The 21,031-nt window shown below is 44.1% G+C and overlaps 1 protein-coding gene across 1 annotated transcript in view; it reads right to left on the bottom strand.

Annotated features, from left to right (window-relative positions):
- The window catches only part of LOC124720428 (ankyrin repeat domain-containing protein 1-like), a 47,708-nt gene extending 44,712 nt beyond the window's left edge, over nucleotides 1-2,996 (bottom strand). Inside the window, exon 1 of the mRNA XM_047245777.1 lies at nucleotides 2,914-2,996. The gene's annotated coding sequence lies outside the window, so the exon portion shown is untranslated. The remainder of the gene's footprint in view (nucleotides 1-2,913) is intronic.
- Between the last annotated feature and the right edge of the window lie 18,035 nt (nucleotides 2,997-21,031).

Here is a 21,031-nt window from a genome sequence, read left to right as displayed (position 1 = left end):
CTCTCGATCATACCGCCTTCCTTCAACCTAACCTACACCTCGTGATATGCAACGGACCAGTCAGTCTGCACAACCAGGGTTTCAGGGACGCGGGGAGGTGGTTATATCAGCCCTTGATCCTGAACGTTTGTCTACCATCATTCGCATTCCTGTTTTTTGTTTACTTCAACAAAAGACGTTCAAAGTACTCTTAGCGTATTAATATCAAGAGATACGCTTGCTGTGATGTAAACTGTATTGCTTGCACTATGTAGTAGCAATACAGTTTATATTGTAGGTAACTATAGCTGTAAGAATCGCTTTCCTGATGAACAAAACCGCAGCAGCAGTTGATTAATTTTTTATTTATCCTAATGAAGTGTTATTCAACAGCTCCTGTGGTTTTATTTAACAAGAATATATATGTGAATCCTCAGCTTCTATCAAGCCACAACTGTGTCGTAAAGACATTAAAAAGAACTTGGAACGAGAAGCGTATCTCACGACGAAGTAAATTTACACGAACCTTACGTGTTTCACCGACCGCATAGGCGCCGTAAAATTTTCCTGTTTTATTGTAAACATAAATTTAATCTTAGTATCAAGGAGCAAGCTCGTTAAATGTAACAACTTCTATGCAATTAATACGGGAGAAGAACGCTCCTAGATTTTAGTGTTGTTCCTCCCTCTTCGTTTGTTGCTAGTAACCGGAAGAGAGGCATATTGTACCACGAAAGTTACTTGTTGCTAATATAGTACGTTAAAGTTTATATGTGAGTTATTTCCATGTACTGTGTGCCCTCGGGTTAGCTGCATGGAATTAATTTTTCTTAAGACGTTTACAGCTCCACAATTCTAACGGCCTCTGCTTCAACGAACGCCATTACGTGTCGTCCTATAATGCGAAATCAGGGCGGAAGCGCAGAGATCACCCGCTTTAACAATTAACAAACATTTTTTCACAGCACTGAGCTGCAGAGGAGAGCAACATTACTTTTATGATCCGACTACGACAGCCTGAATATGATGGTAATTACGTGGTTCCACAGTAATTTGAATATTTGAGTCCATGCTCTTACAGTACAAATACGCCGAGGCTAATAATACTATATTTTCATTTTCAAGTAATATTCTTGGAAGTAAATCAGTCCATTACGTTTGACGATTTTACTGTTCAGTTGCGAGTTAGTCAGTTTACTGCACTACGATCTGCAACTGTCACATGTTGCATTTCGATATCATTCTGACCAATGATAAAGAGTTAAGGACATCCAGGACGACCGGTTTTATCAAAAAAATTTCAATATTGGTTCTGTTTCCCCATTCAAATACTTCCTTAGTAAGAAAACCGAGTGCTCTTTGATACGTATAAGCCACAACCACAGTCTGAAACTACACGATTATTAATCGAAGTGAAGACAAACCCATAACGGCGAGCATTTTGACATTCGTAGAAGTCTCCAGAAAGAGGATCAATTTTAGGTCAATGTAAGGATTCATTGATTTCTGCACTTACACAAAAACAATAAAGACGAAATGGAGCAGCCTTATGTAACGTAAGACTAGCCAACAGTCGGACTTGTTATCACAAACATTGCTCTAGGAAAGCAGTAATATCGAAGTTACATGGAAAAGCGCTCTGTACTACAACACATTTGCGTGACGTAACGGGCTGTTTGCTAATACAGGACTGGGAGAAACAAACTAATAGATTAGTTGGACTAAATATTTGTGAGGCTAAAGTGCCGTATTCTGCAGTTTTCGTAAAGCTGAGTGCTCGCGAAATATTCAATGCCGCAGTCCGGAATTATCAAAAATCGTCTCACATAGTTTGATGCCGAGCGAATAATATAGGATCAGACAAAATGTTGTACATGGCTGCACGTTCAGAGACCGTGAACGGTTACAAATGAAAGAAAATCAGCCCTCGGTCACTATTTTTAATAAATTAACCTGCTAGGAGTGTCTCCCTCAGAATTAAAATCAAAGAATGGTCTATACTCTATAACATGGTCACAGAATTACGACTAAAAACGTATGATAGAGTATAAGTGCGGAATCGCCGTGAAAGACTGGCAGTACTTATATTTCATATTATCAAATAATAAATATGCCAAAAGAGCAAAACGGACTGTTTCGCAACCTGCACCACGCAAGTATCGAGCAGCCCTTAGTGGCTCGCCATCACAGTTTTCTTTATCTTAAATACCTTTATGGTAATGCTCTTTTGGTATATTTAATATTTTACTTTATTATTTCATAATATGAAATATAAGTACTGCCAGTCTTTCACGACAGTTCCGTGCTTATACTCTATCATACGTTTTTAGTCATATGATAGCAGAGTCGAAACCAGGTTAATTTGTTAAAAACAGTGACCGAGGGCTGGTTTTCTTTCAATTGTAGGAACTGACAGTCCCAAGGTCTACGCTGTGACCAGATAGAACCTAGTTGTTTTTATTCCTGAGTGGGTTACATTCTATCTTAGCTTCGCATCTGCTGATAATAGAAGAAATACTTTTTATTCCATTACAATATTTGTGTTCCACCATTCCCTTCTGTTATTCCTTACCTACAAGCAGGATAGTTCTTTTATGCATCAGATGTGTACGAATACAATCCAATATTTGGAGAAAAACAATTCAACAAAATGGCGCGAAGACGAGGAAAAAATATCGTCCAAGACGTCTTTTCATTTATGCCTTAAAGTCAGTAAAACAGATCTAACTGGCATTTCGGTAGAGTTTTAAAATACCAAAATTTTTAATACGAAATTCGCTAGCATTCTGAGAGCATAGTAACCTTCAGGGTTTGCTTTATACGCAATAGCCTCGGTGGTGAACAAAATGAGACTGTACAACTGCAATGGGTTTGCAAAAACAAAAAAGAAAATAATTCAACACACGAGGAACGAATGAAAATCGTCGTCCTTACCTTATTAACGAAATCCGTGTTGCACAAGAACTTTTCGACTCGGAAACTGTAGCGCTAGATACCCTCGCAGACCCTCACACTGCAAACGGCTCACTACAAACGCGACAGACCACTCAAGTCACAGGGGACTTCCACGCTGCCAGTGCTGCCAACAGCTGAGAGGGCGGCAGGTACCAATAGCAGTCTGTCTCTGCAGTCGCCATGTGGGCTTTACACAGGGGGACCGTGGTCTGCTCACGCAGTACTGGCTCTGGAATTTCTTTAACAATAAGTCGTTCAAAAAGTAAACAGCGCAAAAAAAGCGTAATACGTCTGCTGGGCACCACTGTGACACACAACGATTAAGTACATGGTACATAACAATGGCGATAGTACTCCTGATAGCTCTTTGTATAAAATTATAAATATAGAACACCGAAGAAATGTGAAGTGTAAAAATATTTTTTGTCTGTCTTCCCGTTCTGGAAACTGCGCCAAAGAAAATATGAAAAGTACTTTTAACAGTCCTACATACGGCTAATACACATGCTCTCCATAAACCGATCTGCCAGTACCGCTTCTGGTTTGTGCTGTAAACACTGTCGTATCGATTCTCGAAATGCGATTACCGATGCCGGATACACTGCTGAAGTTGCACAGACGTCACTGAATGACTTTTAAACGTAATGACACTGTATTGACGTTCAGCACATTTAATTGCACTAACAGATCGTAATAATGAAGAAACCGAAGTTATTTTTCCCTTCATTCTCCTTGACGCCACAGAGCTTTGTCGCTGTCTCAGCGACTGCCTGTTGCTGCTAGCGCTCCGTAATGTCGGCAGTTTAAATTCCTAGGGAGCAAAGTAAATGAAAACGGGAAAAAATAAATGTGCAAACAGCATTCAGAGTTCACATTTAACATCATAATAAGCAAGTAAACTTGCAAACTATATGAAACTTCCTGGCAGATTAAAACTATGTGCCGGACCGAGACTCGAACTCGAGACGTTTGCCTTTCGTTGGCAAGTGCTCTACCAACTGAGCTACCCAACCACAATTCACAACCTCGCCTCACGGCTTCAATTCTGCTAGTACCTCGTCTCCTACCTTCCAAACTTTACAGCTCCTCTCCTGCGAACCTTGCAGAAGTAGCACTCCTGAAAGAAATGCTATTGCGGACACGTGGCTTAGCTCAGTTGGTAGAGCACTTGCCCGCGAAAGGCAAAGGTCCCGAGTTCGAGTCTCGGTCCGGCACACAGTTTTAATATGACAGGAACTTTCATATCAGCGCACACTCCGCTGCAGAGTGAAAATCTCATTTAGCAAACGATAAATTAAGTCCGTGAGACACACGTATCTGTGATTAGGCTACATAAAGCCTCATTTAGAGTTACGGCATCACAGACGAACTCGCAAAAGTTATCTTCTTCCCAACTGAGATTACGTACCGTTTTTTTAATTGAAAAACGATACTGACTTCCACTAACCACTTGTGGCGTCATGTTTGTATAACACTTCCACCTTCCTACAGCATACAGTTGTGTGCACTCTTAAACCATCTGTCCGCAAATAAAAACAGTTCATTATTTTCGCAGTGGTCATGGACGAGATATAAAAACTTGTCATCTTCTGGCTTTTTAATTATCACGTCAGCATTATGTGAGCGTTGACAACCGGTTTGTTGACATGCCATGATAATGATTTATTGTTGTGAAACAGAGGCTAAAACTCGTATGCACTACATGGACACGGAAATCAAATCGCATTCGTCACTACAAAATGGTAGTGTCTGATATGAGCGACAATAATTTCCATAATCGTTCACTCCCAAAACCTAAATACACTCCTGGAAATTGAAATAAGAACACCGTGAATTCATTGTCCCAGGAAGGGGAAACTTCATTGACACATTCCTGGGGTCAGATACATCACATGATCACACTGACAGAACCACAGGCACATAGACACAGGCAACAGAGCATGCACAATGTCGGCACTAGTACAGTGTATGTCCACCTTTCGCAGCAATGCAGGCTGCTATTCTCCCATGGAGACGATCGTAGAGATGCTGGATGTAGTCCTATGGAACGGCTTGCCATGCCATTTCCACCTGGCGCCTCAGTTGGACCAGCGTTCGTGCTGGACGTGCAGACCGCGTGAGACGACGCTTCATCCAGTCCCAAACATGCTCAATGGGGGACAGATCCGGAGATCTTGCTGGCCAGGGTAGTTGACTTACACCTTCTAGAGCACGTTGGGTGGCACGGGATACATGCGGACGTGCATTGTCCTGTTGGAACAGCAAGTTCCCTTGCCGGTCTAGGAATGGTAGAACGATGGGTTCGAAGACGGTTTGGATGTACCGTGCACTATTCAGTGTCCCCTCGACGATCACCAGTGGTGTACGGCCAGTGTAGGAGATCGCTCCCCACATCATGATTCCGGGTGTTGGCCCTGTGTGCCTCGGTCGTATGCAGTCCTGATTGTGGCGCTCACCTGCACGGCGCCAAACACGCATACGACCATCATTGGCACCAAGGCAGAAGCGACTCTCATCGCTGAAGACGACACGTCTCCATTCGTCCCTCCATTCACGCCTGTCGCGACACCACTGGAGGCGGGCTGCACGATGTTGGGGCGTGAGCGGAAGACGGCCTAACGGTGTGCGGGACCGTAGCCCAGCTTCATGGAGACGGTTGCGAATGGTCCTCGCCGATACCCCAGGAGCAACAGTGTCCCTAATTTGCTGGGAAGTGGCGGTGCGGTCCCCTACGGCACTGCGTAGGATCCTACGGTCTTGGCGTGCATCCGTGCGTCGCTGCGGTCCGGTCCCAGGTCGACGGGCACGTGCACCTTCCGCCGACCACTGGCGACAACATCGATGTACTGTGGAGACCTCACGCCCCACGTGTTGAGCAATTCGGCGGTACGTCCACCCGGCCTCCCGCATGCCCACTATACGCCCTCGCTCAAAGTCCGTCAACTGCACATACGGTTCACGTCCACGCTGTCGCGGCATGCTACCAGTGTTAAAGACTGCGATGGAGCTCCGTATGCCACGGCAAACTGGCTGACACTGACGGCGGCGGTGCACAAATGCTGCGCAGCTAGCGCCATTCGACGGCCAACACCGCGGTTCCTGGTGTGTCCGCTGTGCCGTGCGTGTGATCATTGCCTGTACAGCCCTCTCGCAGTGTCCGGAGCAAGTATGGTGGGTCTGACACACCGGTGTCAATGTGTTCTTTTTTCCATTTCCAGGAGTGTATTTGGTCAACTCTTCATCGTAATTACATTTATCCTTAGTTTAAGGGTTTTCAATTATTCAGCAATACATAAACGTACAATTATAAAAACGTGAATTTATAAAACACCACGAAAACAGCACTGTGCCAAACATTCCGTTACAGCTGGCGATATTGTTGTGACAAAGGCTTTCACCGTTTTTGCCGCGTTAGATTTGAATAACAAATCAAGATTCGGATCGAACTCTCCATCGCCTCTTTCTGGACCTGCCGACTGCAGACGTGCTACCGAAGAAGGTTTCGTCGCTACCTGCGACGCTGCTTCCCCCACGCTTGAAACTTAAACAAGTCCTGGACATCCTCCGTAGATTGTTAACGCTAAGACAATAACCGCCTTGCTGCTACAAGTTACTGTTGTACAGTCTCGTCTCTGCGGCCTGTCTTTCGTCAGAACTGACGTCCCTTCACTGTTTTCACATATGTTTGTGGTCATCGGCAACCAAATGCATCATTAGCATCGCAGAAAACTGACCGCCGTTAAACCACCATTGGAGACGAATTTGCTTACTCAGAAAGCTACTTATGAGAGTTTACACGTATTTTAGTACCGACAGAGCTTGGTCTGTTATTGGCCCCACTAAGAAAATGCATAAATGCGTTTGGCAGTGGAAAAGTTCCATCGTTTTAAGAAGTTAAGGAATCTCAAGGACGCACTTTTTGTTTGGCTCCAGCATTAACACACTGTAAAAACATCTCAATGGTTTGTATCTAACCGTTTGCAACTCTGCGGGTTACACATAATTTTTCTCGCCTTATAGTAGTTTTACAAGCTGACTGCTTGACATGTTTTATTTATTATGGCATCTTCCGTTACGAAGTGGTGCTGCGGTCCTTTCCATACACCGACCACATATTAAAAAAGTGTTATAATATTCGCGATGGTAAAGGAAAAGAAAAGTTTGTTATTAATCTATCTCGTATTATCAAGAGTTTGCGATGGTGCTCTCTTGCTGATACACTATGGGGGCGTCATAACATCGACACTCGCATCTCATTCATTACGAACGGTTCTGCACTGCTACATATGCTACCCCTGTAATCGAGAAACCCTCTCCTTACATTCTTCTTTCTAGAATAATACATTAAGTACGCTAAAAAGACCTGTGCTCCTCGGAAGAGAAGAATTTTTTCCCGTTTAGTACGTCTTATTTTTTTCTAGTACAGGTATTCTTGCACTTTGAAAGCGTGTAAATGGCCGATATCTGTCTGAGCGGTCTACAAGCGCGAAACTTAAACTTTTTATAGCTTTGTTTTTGCTTATAAACGGATCACGTGCCGTCTGTTGGCAACATGCTAATAATATTTCTGTAGCGTCTTCCAACTCGAAATTCTACAGTAGTGTGTTTCACATTCTTGCTAAATACTAAAACAATCCCGCAAGTTTTTTGATGATCACGAAAAACCATAATAATCGTTTAATTTCCTCTCATAAAGTGTTCTATACGTCGCAAAGTTGTACCACAAATCGACGCGATAAGTATGTCTAAATATTGTTTTGAAATCATTGGCTAGTATAGGACAAAGACATCTGCGAGACATTTGCAATGATATAATTGTTTTCTAGCATTCGAATCTCCGATTTTTTAGTAATATATATACGTAGGGAAGCGTATCTGGTCCTCAGTTTCTGTGAACGTCGAATAATAGGACTTGTAGTAAATCCTACAGAGGGCCGTCTTTGCAAACCGATCTGCCAGTGGCAATTCAGCACAGCGGTGTGAATGTGTCTTTACTCGATGAGAACTTTTGTCACCATCTTTAAACGCCTAAACTTTTTTGCAGTGCCCACTTCGCAATTCTTTCCGCAACCAACGTAATCTTGGTCGCTTAATAAAGTGATTCTCAACGCCTCAATGGCCGTGCGTGAGACTTTTGAACGCCCCTCTAGACTCAGTCACCTAGTCGCACTCCTCCAACTCAGGATTTCACTGGCGTCCGCAAGGTATTTGTGCTCTACATTATTTGTTAATGTCTCTCCTTCATACTACATAAAGACTGATAAGTTCACTTTTTCAAGGACAGTTGCAATGCAGAAACCACGCGTGTAAAAATTATGAAGCTCGAGGCATGGACGTTTGTTGACCCTAGGAAAACCGACTAATCTTTAACATGTCACAACATGACCAGAGAAAAACGGTTTCCGAAACTTTCGTCACATTTCAGTACAGCCAAACTGTAAATACACTACTGGCCATTAAAACTGCTACACCACGAAGATGACGCGCTACAGACGCGAAATTTAACCGACAGGAAGAAGATGCTGTGATATGCAAATGATCAGCTTTCCAGGGCATTCACACAAGGTTGCCGCCCGTGGCGAGACCTACAATGTGCTGACATGAGGAAAATTTCCAACCGCTTTCTCACACACAAACAGCAGTTGACCCGCGTTGTCTGGTGAAACGTTGTTGTGATGCCTCGTTTAAGGAGCAGAAATGCGTACCATCACGTTTCCGACTTTGATGAAGGTCGGATTGTAGCCTATCGCGATTGCGGTTTATCGTGTCGCGACATTGCTGCTCGCGTTGGTCGATATCCAATGGTTGTTAGCAGAATATGGAATCTGTGGGTTCAGGAGGGTAATACGGAACGCCGTACTGGATCCAAACGGCCTCGTATCACTATCAGTCGAGATGACAGGCATCTTATCTGCATGGCTGTAACGGATCGTGCAGCCACGTCTCGATCCCTGAATCAACAGATGGGGACGTTTGCAAGACAACAACCATCTGCACGAACAGTTCGACGACGTTTGCAGCAGCATGGACTATCAGTTCGGAGACAGTGGCTGCGGTTACCCTTGACGCTGCATCACAGACAGGAGCGCCTGCGATGGTGTACTGAGCGACGAACTTGGCTGCACGAATGGCAACACGTCATTTTTTTTTTTTTTTTTTGATGAATCCAGGTTCTGTTTACAGCATCATGATGGTCGCATCCGTGTTTGGCGACATCGCGGTGAACAGACATTGGAAGCGTGTATTCGTCATCGCCACACTGGCGTGTCACCCAGCGTGATGGTATGGGGTGCCATTGGTTACTCGTCTCGGTCACCTCTTGTTCGCATTGACGGCACTTCGAACAGTGGACGTTACCCGTGGCGCTACCCTTCATTCGATCCCTGCGAAACCCTACATTTCAGCAGGATAATGCACGACCGCATGTTGCAGGTCCTGTACAGGCCTTCCTGGATGCAGAAAATGTTCGACTGCTGCCCTGGCCACCACATTGTCCAGATCTCTCTCCAACTGAAAACGTCTGGTCAGTGGTGGCCGAGCAACCGGCTCTTGACAATACGCCAGTCACTACTCTTGATGAACTGTGGTATCGTGTTGAGGCTGCATGGGCAGCTGTACCTGTACACGCCATCAAAGCTCTGTTTGACTCAATGCCCAGGCGTATCAAGGCCGTTATTACGGCCAGAGGTGGTTGTTCTGGGTACTGATTTCTCAGTATCTATGCACCCAAATTACGTGAAAATGTAAGTTCGAGTATGATATATTTGTCCAATGAATACCCGTTTATCATCTACATTTCTTCTTGGTGTAGGAATTTTAATGGCCAGTAGTGTAAATACAATATGACTTGCCTCCGGTAAGGAGAAGAGATGAGGGCTACTTGGTTCCATAGGTTACTGTGTCGCTGGTATATAAGGAGATACTAAGAGGGGCTAATATAACCCTATTCATCAGTCTCTGAGTCCTCACTTCCACTTCACAGACGCTATAAAATTATTTCGTCTTTACTTACGATGATATGAGCGATGTGATCAACCCAATTAAAGTTTCGTTTCACTTTCAATGCTGTGGCAATTGAACAACGCTGCATAGTCTTTCCTTCCATTAACAGCGATGCAGTAGGATCCCATTATGTTGCCCCAGACTGACGCTCTTGTCACAACATTTACACATTAACTGCTTTACTAGAGGATATTTTGTAATCAAGAAAATTATTTTACATCTTCCTTTCATGTAATTACTATCTACTGAATTTTAAAGTTATAAATTTCTACCCCCCCCCCCCTCCCCCCCATGAACCATGGACCTTGCCGTTGGTGGGGAGCCTTGCGTGCCTCATTGATACAGATGGCCGTACCGTAGGTGCAACCACAACGGAGGGGTATCTGTTGAGAGGCCAGACAAACATGTGGTTCCTGAAGAGGGGCAGCAGCCTTTTCAGTAGTTGCAGGGGCAACAGTCTGGATGATTGACAGATCTGGCCTTGTAACATTAACCAAAACGGCCTCGCTGTGCTGGTGCTGCGAACGGCTGAAAGCAAGGGGAAACTACAACCGTAATTTTTCCCGAGGACATGCTGCTTTACTGTATGATTAAATAATGATGGCGTCCTCTTGGGTAAAATATTCCGGATGTAAAGTAGTCCCCCATTCGGATCTCCGGGCGGGGACTACTCAAGAGGATATCGTTATCAGGAGAAAGAAAACTGGCATTCTACGGATCGGAGCGTGGAATGTCAGATCCCTTAATCGGGCAGGTAGGTTAGAAAATTTAAAAAGGGAAATGGATACGTTAAAGTTAGATATAGTGGGAATTAGTGAAGTTCGGTGGCAGGAGGAACAAGACGTCTGGTCAGGTGACTACAGGGTTATAAACACAAAATCAAATAGGGGTAATCCAGGAGTAGGTTTAATAATGAATAAAAAAATAGGAGTGCGGGTTAGCTACTACAAACAGCATAGTGAACGCATTATTGTGGCCAAGATAGACACAACGCCCATGCCTACTACAGTAGTACAAGTTTATATGCCAACTAGCTCTGCAGATGATGAAGAAATAGATGAAATGTATGACGAGATAAAAGAAATTATTCAGGTAGTGAAGGGAGACGAAAATTTAATAGTCATGGGTGACTGGAATTCGTCAGTAGGAAAAGGGAGAGAAGGAAACATAGTAGGTGAATATGGATTGGGGCTAAGAAATGAAAGAGGAAGCCGCCTGGTAGAATTTTGCACAGAGCATAACTTAATCATAGCTAACACTTGGTTCAAGAATCATAAAAGAAGGTTGTATACCTGGAAGAATCCTGGAGATACTAAAAGGTATGAGATAGATTATATAATGGTAAGACAGAGATTTAGGAACCAGGTTTTAAATTGTAAGACATTTCCAGGGGCAGATGTGGATTCTGACCACAATGTATTGGTTATGAACTGCAGATTGAAACTGAAGAAACTGCAAAAAGGTGGGAATTTAAGGAGATGAGACCTGGATAAACTGAAAGAACCAGAGGTTGTAGAGAGTTTCAGGGAGAGCATAAGGGAACAATTGACAGGAATGGGGGAAAGAAATACAGTAGAAGAAGAATGGGTAGCTTTGAGGGATGAAGTAGTGAAGGCAGCAGAGGATCAAGTAGGTAAAAAGACGAGGGCTGATAGAAATCCTTGGGTAACAGAAGAAATATTGAATTGATGAAAGGAGAAAATATAAAAATGCAGTAAATGAAGCAGGCAAAAAGGAATACAAACGTCTCAAAAATGACATCGACAGGATTTGCAAAATGGCTAAGCAGGGATGGCTAGAGGACAAATGTAAGGATGTAGAGCGGTAAGATAGATACTGCCTACAGGAAAATTAAAGAGACCTTTGGAGAGAAGAGAACCACTTGTATGAATATCTAGAGCTGAGATGGCAACCCAGTTCTAAGCAAAGAAGGGAAAGCAGAAAGGTGGAAGGAGTATATAGAGGGTTTATACAAGGGCGATGTACTTGAGGACAATATTATGGAAATGGAAGAGGATGTAGATGAAGACGAAATGGGAGATAAGATACTGCGTGAAGAGTTTGACAGAGCACTGAAAGACCTGAGTCGAAACAAGGCCCCGGGAGTAGACAACATTCCATTAGAACTACTGATGGCCTCGGGAGAGCCAGTCATGACAAAACTCTACCATCTGGTGAGCACGATGTATGAGACAGGCGAAATACCCTCAGACTTCAAGAAGAATATAATAATTCCAATCCCAAAGAAAGCAGGTGTTGACAGATGTGAAAATTACCGAACTATCACTTTAATAAGTCACATCTGCAAAATACTAACGCGAATTCTTTACAGACGAATGGAAAAACTAGTAGAAGCCAATCTCGGGGAAGATCAGTTTGGATTCCGTAGAAATGTTGGAACACGTGAGGCAATACTAACCTTACGAATTATCTTAGAAGAAAGATTAAGAAAAAGGCAAACCTACGTTTCTAGCATTTGTAGACTTAGAGAAAGCTTTTGACAATGTTAACTGGAATACTCTCTTTCAAATTCTGAAGGTGGCAGGGGTAAAATACAGGGAGCGAAAGGGTATTTACAATTTGTACAGAAACCAGATGGCAGTTATAAGAGTCGAGGGGCATGAAAGGGAAGCAGTGGTTGGGAAAGGAGCGAGACAGGGTTGTAGCCTCTCCCCGATGTTATTCAATCTGTATATTGAGCAAGCAGTAAAGGAAACAAAAGAAAAATTCGGAGTAGGTATCAAAATTCATGGACAAGAAGTAAAAACTTTGAGGTTCGCCGAAGACATTGTAATTCTATCAGAGACAGCAAAGGACTTGGAAGAGCAGTTGAACGGAATGGACAGTGTCTTGAAAGGAGGATATAAGATGAACATCAACAAAAGCAAAACGAGGATAATGGAATGTAGTCGAATTAAGTCGGGTGATGCTGAGGGAATTAGATTAGGAAATGAGACACTTAAAGTAGTAAAGGAGTTTTGCTATTTAAGGAGTAAAATAACTGATGATGGTCGAAGTAGAGAGGATATAAAATGTAGACTGGCAATGGCAAGGAAAGCGTTTCTCAAGAAGAGAAATTTGTTAACATCAAGTATAGATTTAAGTGTCAGGAAGTTGTTTCTGAAAGTATTTGTATGGAGTGTAGCCATGTATGGAAGTGAAACATGGACGATAACTAGTTTGGACAAGAAGAGAATAGAAGCTTTCGAAATGTGGTGCTACAGAAGAATGCTGAAGATAAGGTGGGTAGATCACGTAACTAATGAGGAGGTATTGAATAGGATTGGGGAGAAGAGAAGTTTGTGGCACAACTTGACTAGAAGAAGGGATCGGTTGGTAGGACATGTTTTGAGGCATCAAGGGATCACAAATTTAGCATTGGAGGGCACCGTGGAGGGTAAAAATCGTAGAGGGAGACCAAGAGATGAATACATTAAGCAGATTCAGAAGGATGTAGGTTGCAGTAGGTACTGGGAGATGAAGAAGCTTGCACAGGATAGAGTAGCATGGAGAGCTGCATCAAACCAGTCTCAGGACTGAAGACCACAACAACAACAACAACAAATTTCTACCAACGTATTCCGTGATTTTCCGAAGATTAAGTGTATTGGACTCTAGAGAATTCGACCATGAGTCTGTCAGGCCTCGTCTGACATATACAGCGTGCTGAAAAATAATTTGACCAAGAGTGGAGGGCACAAAGAAAGCATCAAATGAAGGAATTTGAGTTTGAAAACTAGAGGTCGCGGTTGAATATTTAAGACGCTATGCCAGGGTGAAAATTTGGGCAGTTTGAACATTTGCTACGACATACTTATGTTAATTAAGTGGTGGCTCATTTTTCATTCATTTTGATCCTTTGAAGACATACTGAAACATGAGACATGGAAATCGGATTGTCTTGATTTCTAAAGAAGATCTCTTTGGCGCGTCAGCTAAGTACACGATACTATAAATTTACCTTCTACATCTACATCTACATACCTACTCCGCAATCCACCATACGGTGCGTGGCGGAGGGTACCTCGTACCACAACGTGCATCTTCTCTCCCTGTTCCACTCCCAAACAGAACGAGGGAAAAATGACTGCCAATATGCCCCTGTACGAGCCCTAATCTCTCTTATCTTTGTGGTCTTTCCACAAGTTGGCGGCAGTAAAATTGTACTGCAGTCAGCCTGAAATGCTGGTTCTCTAAATTTCCTCAGTAGCGATTCACGAAAAGAACGCCTCCTTTCCTCCAGAGACTCCCACCCGAGTTCCTGAAGCATTTCCGTAACACTCGCGTGATGATCAAACCTACCAGTAACAAATCCAGCAGCCCGCCTCTGAATTGCTTCTACGTCCTCCCTCAATCCGACCTGATAGGGATCGCAAACGCTGGAACAGTACTCGAGAATAGGTCGTATTAGTGTTTTATAAGCGGTGTTCTTTACAGATGAACCCCACCTTCCCAAAATTTTACCAATGAACCGAAGACGACTATCCGCCTTCCCCACAACTGCCATTACATGCTTGTCCCACTTCATATCGCTCTGCAATGTTACGCCCAAATATTTAATCGACGTGACTGTGTCAAGCGCTACGCTACTAATGGAGTATTCCAACATTACAGGATTCTTTTTCCAATTCATCTGCATTAATTTACATTTATCTATATTTAGAGTTTGCTGCCAATCTTTACACCAATCACAAATCCTGTCCAAGTCATCTTGTATCCTCCTACAGTCGCTCAACGACAACACCTTCCCGTATCATCAGCAAACAGCCGCACATTGCTATCCACCCTATCCAAAAGATCATTTATGTAGGTAGAAAACAACAGCGGACCTACCACACTTCCCTGGGGTACTCCGGATTACACCCTCACCTCCGATGAACACTCACCATCGAGGACAACGTACTGAGTTCTATTACTTAAGAAGTCTTCGGGCCACTCACATATTTGGGAACCAATTCCATATGCTCGTACCTTAGTTAGGAGTCTGCAGTGGGGCACCGAGTCAAACGCCTTCCGGAAGTCAAGGAATATGGCATCCGTCTGATACCCTTCATCCATGGTTCGCAAGATATCATGTGAAAAAAGGGCGAGTTGCGTTTCGCAGGAGCGATGCTTTCTAAAGCCGTACTGATGCATGGACAACAACTTCTCTGTCTCAAGGAAATTCATTATATTCGAACTGAGAATATGTTCGAGAATCCTGCAACAAACCGATGTTAAGGATATTGGTCTGTAATTTTGAGGATCCGTCCTTCTACCCTTCTTACACACAGGTCTCCTTCTGTTTCTATAAATTGCATTCGTTAAATGGCAACAGTTAAAAAAAGGATCTTTCCATGTACAGCATAACCCTTTTCCTGTCACGTATAATTCTTTTTTAGCGCAAATGTATATGCATAACTGCGCAAGTGGTCTATATTGACCAAAGACTCATTACGACTTCGAGAGAGGGGAGAGAAAGAGATTATCTCTGACTCGTGACGTAAAAACTCTGTGGATATAATGTGGAACATTACGTCTACTGTGAACTTACGTACTTCAGATTTAGCAATTGCGGAGAGTAATCGGATGGTATAATCGCGCGGCATTGTTGGAATCTACCATTTTGAATACGGAATGTGATTTGATTAATTATGATAGCATTTCACGTCATACAATAGGATGTCAGGTCCTGAAGTGTAGTTATGAAGATAATTTGTGGAAACATATAATTTCGTGAATGGAAAAGATATGTTTTATTCTTTGGTGAACTCCCTTTTCTGTGGCTCGGAACGTTATATGGTGTGTCCTAAATCGTAGGGAACTTTTTTATCCTGGAAAGTCAAGTCTCCACCACGGTCGTTTATGCTCTATTTTGAGAGATTAATTTCAGGACTTTTACCAAAATAAATACAAAACTTGGACACTGATTCCAATGCTACACAGTGAGTACATCGTAGCACCCGAGACGGTCCTTCCACGGCGTACGATTGTGCCTCTGTTTTAAGAATTTTTAGACTGAGCGATCGCCGGAATTCTGCAGAGCCACAGAAATTTCATAGTAGGTGCTGACTTCGCCATCGGGAGGCAGACAAATTATGAATTGTAACTGCCCCCTACACACCATTAATCATTTTGCTTAGTAGGCTTGAGAATTGGGTCGTTTGGGGGAAGAGACCAAACAGCGAGGTCATCGAATTACGACCGGAAAGGAAGTCGGCCGTGCCCTTTCAAAGGAACCATCCCAGCATCTGCATGGAGTGATTTAGGTTCAAATGGCTCTGAACACTATGCGACTTAACTTCTGAGGTCATCAGTCTCCTAGAACTTAGATCTACTTAAACCTAACTAACCTAAGGACATCACACACATCCATGCCCGAGGCAGGATTCGAACCTGCGGCCGTAGCGGTCGCTCGGTTCCAGACTGTAGCGCCTAGAACCGCACGGCCACTCCGGCTGGCAGTGATTTAAGGAAACCACGGAAAACCTAAATCAGGATGTCGGGATGCGGGATTGAACCGTTGTCCTCCCGAATGCGAGTCCAGTGTGCTCACCACTGCGCCACCTCGCTCGGTGCTTGAGAATTTTTTTGTGTGTGAAATCTTATGGGACTTAACTGCTAAGGCCATCAGTCCCTAAGCTTACACACTACTTAACCTAAATTATCCTAAGGACAACCACGCACACCCATGCCCGAGGGCGGACTCGAACCTCCGCCGGGACCAGCTGCCCAGTCCATGAGTGCAGCGCCTGAGACCGCTCGGCTAATCCCGCGCGGCGCTTGAGAATTCAAGCAGAAATTAATACCTGGGAGTGTGGGAGATATTTGTGTTAAAAATATTGTAGAAGCATCTTCTCTCGCCCAAAATTTTCAGTCCAAGTAACAAGAGTAACTCAGTTGTATTATTTTAACTCAAATTGAATGGGGAGAGAAGTTAAGAGGGCCTTCACATGCTGGACATGAGACGAGAAGAACCGCATTGAATTTCACAATTAAGTGACTGGAAAGGCGATGAAAAGAAAAAGAAAATGTGTCAGCGATATTATTCTGTCCTGCAGCTGGGCAGCGCCGATCGCGAGAACGAAGGTGACCACAGCTTTAGTTCACGGCGCTTGGCTGCGTTATACGCTGCTCGATGACTTGCGTGAAACTGTGGACACACACCACGTTTCATACCACCGACCAGAAAGGTACACAAGTAGCCGCGTTGATGTTTGAAACCAAATTGATTAGACAGTTACAGCATCTACAGCTGGAATGAAGCACTGACTTCAACATCTAAACTACTGTTGCGCCAGCGTCACACATGTAGTAATTCGGTTAACCGTATTTTCCCAAGGCTCGCAGTGTTAATGCAATAAATATCCTTGTTCCTTTGGAAAGGTGGAACGCTTCAAACACTGTCCTGACAATTCCTTATTTTCACGAACGACAGAATGACAGTCATTCGATGAATTCCTGTTCTTCTTGGACTATGGATCATTTACCCGTCCGCTTCGACAGAAGGCAAAATATCGCTTTAGTGGCAAGCGTTTAGTTTTCTGGCCATTCCCACATGAGTGCGAGTAATATGTTTCATTATGCTTTGGGAAATGACATCTGTAAAGTCCGATTTTTATCAGAATAGGCTATGAGTTCTGATTAATCCAGTACCAATACCATGACAATATCATGATAACAAGTGTAACATATTAGAAAATTTTACTTGTAAAGGACACTCGTATAGTGAGTTAGACTGCTACGGTTGCACGTTTGAATCCTGCCTCGGGAATGGATGTGTGTGATGTCCTTAGGTTAGTTAGGTTTAAGTAGTTCTAAGTTCTAAGGGACTGATGACCACAGATGTTATAAAATTCTTCCTTTTTAACAGAGTGCCCAAACATTCCTCAGTGCTCCGTCACAGTGCAGGCTATAACGACTTTTGTTTCACATGTGCTTGTGATGGTCGCCAAGCACTTCCATCTTAAGCAGTGCCGACAACTCACTGCCTGCAAGCCAGCCCTGGAAACGCATATGCAGATGTAGACACCTACTTTAAAACTTTTACGTATGTTGTATACACAGCGCGGTAGGCCTCGTTCCATGATAAGCAACCGTGACGTCGTGAAATCCGACACTGGCGTTGTGTTTTTATTACGGCCGGCCCTGCAACGCCACATATGCAGCCCCAACCGTCGACAGAACTTGGCCTTATACTCTTCTAACTAAGACAAGCTCTTATGCCCTTTCCAAAAATCAAGGACGGATTTTCAGTTGGTGTGTGTGTATTGTTCACCAAGGCCCATGGCCGAAAGCTTTTTATTGCGAGTTTTTTTTGTTTTTTGTTTTTTTGTGGCTATCTGCAACTCCACATTTCCGCTGCATGGTGTGTAGCAACTTTCCTTCTCAGAATATCAACTTATAATCTACCATTACGAACGCGGCGGGTTATATGCGCCAAACGTAGAAATTTACATTTCTGTATTTTCTGCGTCGACAATCGAATCGCAAGCTACCTCTGTTGCCAAATTGTTTACGTTGTAGTTGCTCCTTCCTCCACGAAGTAGTGCTGCGACATCTTACACTTGCCGGATACTTATTTAAATAGTACCATTTTAGCCTTGATCACGGCAGTGGAGAAATGTATCATTAGTAGCTGCTCATACGAAATGTGGTGTCATGCTAGAAAGCTACTAGGAACTGGCGCGAATCGTATACGTACCTAATCTTAAAAACATGATCCAAGTAGGGAAAACACAATTGCTATGCCTATTAAAATCTTCAATTTCTGCTTAATACACCATGTACGGGATTGTCTTGGGTACTCTGAATATTTCTGCGAATGACGCATACTACGACTCTTGTTTCGTTCGAACCAGTGCTTCGATGAGCGAGGTGGCGCAGTGGTTAGCACACTGGACTCGCATTCGGGAGGACGACGGTTAAATCCCGCGTCCGGCCATCCTGATTCAGGTTTTCCGTGATTTCCCTAAATCGCTGCAGGCAAATGCTGGGATGGTTCCTTTGAAAGGGCACGGCCGACTTCCTTCCCTAATCCGATGAGACCGATGACCTCGCTGTCTGGTCTCCTCCCCCACGACAACCCAACCCAAGTGCTTCGATGTAAAGATCGAAACTTCGAGGTACTATTAAAGCGTATCCACGTATGTTTCTGCGGGCAATACTTAGCAGATGTAAGAACGTAGGCTTCCGCGGCCGATGTCATAGTGATTAAAATTCTTCTGCGTATTATGCCGCGTCATTGCTAAAAACTAACAACAATAATAAACTAAAACCGACGTTTCGGCCGAATTGAAACGGCCTTCCTCAGAGTATGACTGGTTTTGCGTGGGGATAGGTGCTTCTATTTATTACAGAGACTATCGATGTCTGACGTCACTGTTGTAAAACTTTTAATTGGCCCTCTAATATGATTGGCTAGTCACGGCGTAAGGGGAGACGGAAGGAAAGAGGCTATTCGTGGATGCCCATGTCGTCAACGATTGGTAGCTGTCCGCCAATCAGCGTTCGGCTTCTGGTCGGCAAGTTTTCCTCCTGGTGTGTGCGGAGGTGGACTGACAGTTGCTCTACAGCTGTTTGTGCAGGTACGTCCGTGTCCCGTGTAGCTTCTGCCCCGCGGCCCGTTGGACTGGGGTGGCCGGCAGCCAGGACGCCGGGAGTTTGTAGCCATCTTCTCTGTTGATGTTGTCAGGCTGCTCAATAACTTCGATCGCCTCCCGTATTTTGCGTTCTCGCGTCCACGATTCTTTCACCAGTACTCGGGCCTCTTGGAACCTGATAGGCTATCGCCGATTTATTGTGTTGTTGTAATCCTACACAGCGTTCGTGCTCTGCTATTCGTAAGCTGACACGTCTCCCTGTTTCTCCTATGTAGGTAGCTCCGCACTCACACCGTAGTTCGTAAACACCTGCAGTGTAAAGATTGTTGGCTACATCCTTGGCGGAACCTATCATTTCGTGGAAGCTGTGACTGCTTCGAAAAATCGGTTTGAAACCCCGTCGGCGGAGGACGTTGCCTAGTCGTTCACTGACGCCTTTTACATATGGTAAGTGTACCAGTGGAAGCTTCTCTCCTTTGCCTTCTTCTCGTGTTCTGCTCCCTTTGGTTTTAGCTACCTTTGTTATGATGTTGTCATCATAGCCGTTGGCACGAAACGTGTGTTGTAGCTCCTTTAATTCTTCTTTTATGTTATTTTCATCGCTTATCCGATAGACACGGGCAGTTAACGCATGCAGGACAGAATACTTTTGAGCTGCGTGGTGGTGGCTCTCCGCTTGCAGGTAGCGATTAGTGTGCGTTGGTTTCCGGTACACTTTGTGTCCCAGTTCACCTTCAGCATCTCTGTGTACTTCCACATCCAGAAATGACAAGGTACCATTGTGAACTTTATATTTTTGCGCAGGCTATTTAAGTGCTGGAGGAAGTTTCCCAGTTCCGCTTGACCGTGAGGCCAGATAACGAATGTGTCGTCCACATATTGTAGCCAACAACTGGGACATAACGGAGCAGAAGCTAGGCCCGTTTGCTCAAAGGCTTCCATGAAGATGTCCGCAGCTACGGGGGACAGCGGGCAACCCATTGCCACTCCATCTAACTGTTTGTAATATTTTCCCCTCCAGGTGAAGTACGTAGGTGACAGGCATAAGCGCACCAGATCGCAGATATCTGGTGGGATCCAATCCCGTAGAATGCGCATAGTCTCCTCAATAGGTACGTTAGTGAAGAGAGACTTGATGTCAAAACTGACCATAATGTCTGATGGCTTTATTCGCTGTTCCCTAAACAGTTGTATCAAGTGGGAAGAGTCTTTCACGTAGGATTCTGCTTGTCCCACAAGACGGCGTAACTTAGATGCCAGATTTTTCGCAACATAATACGTAGGTGAATCTATTCCGTTGACTAGGGTTCTGAGCGGATAACCCTCCTTCTGGAGCTTAGGAACTCCGTAGATTCTACGAGGAACAGGCACCTTGGTGATTAGTCGCGGGGCAGCAGCTGCACGGCACACGGGCGTGTCTGCACAAACAGCTGTGGAGCAACGGTCAGTCCACTTCCATCTTCCCTTATGCCATGACTAGCCAGTCATATTAGAGGACCAATTAAAAGTTTTAC

The sequence above is a fragment of the Schistocerca piceifrons genome, chromosome 11 (assembly GCF_021461385.2).
Source record: "Schistocerca piceifrons isolate TAMUIC-IGC-003096 chromosome 11, iqSchPice1.1, whole genome shotgun sequence".
NCBI lineage: Eukaryota > Metazoa > Arthropoda > Insecta > Orthoptera > Acrididae > Schistocerca > Schistocerca piceifrons.
Note: the sequence above shows the minus strand (reverse complement) of the source record. Positions and strands in the feature narration are given on the sequence as shown.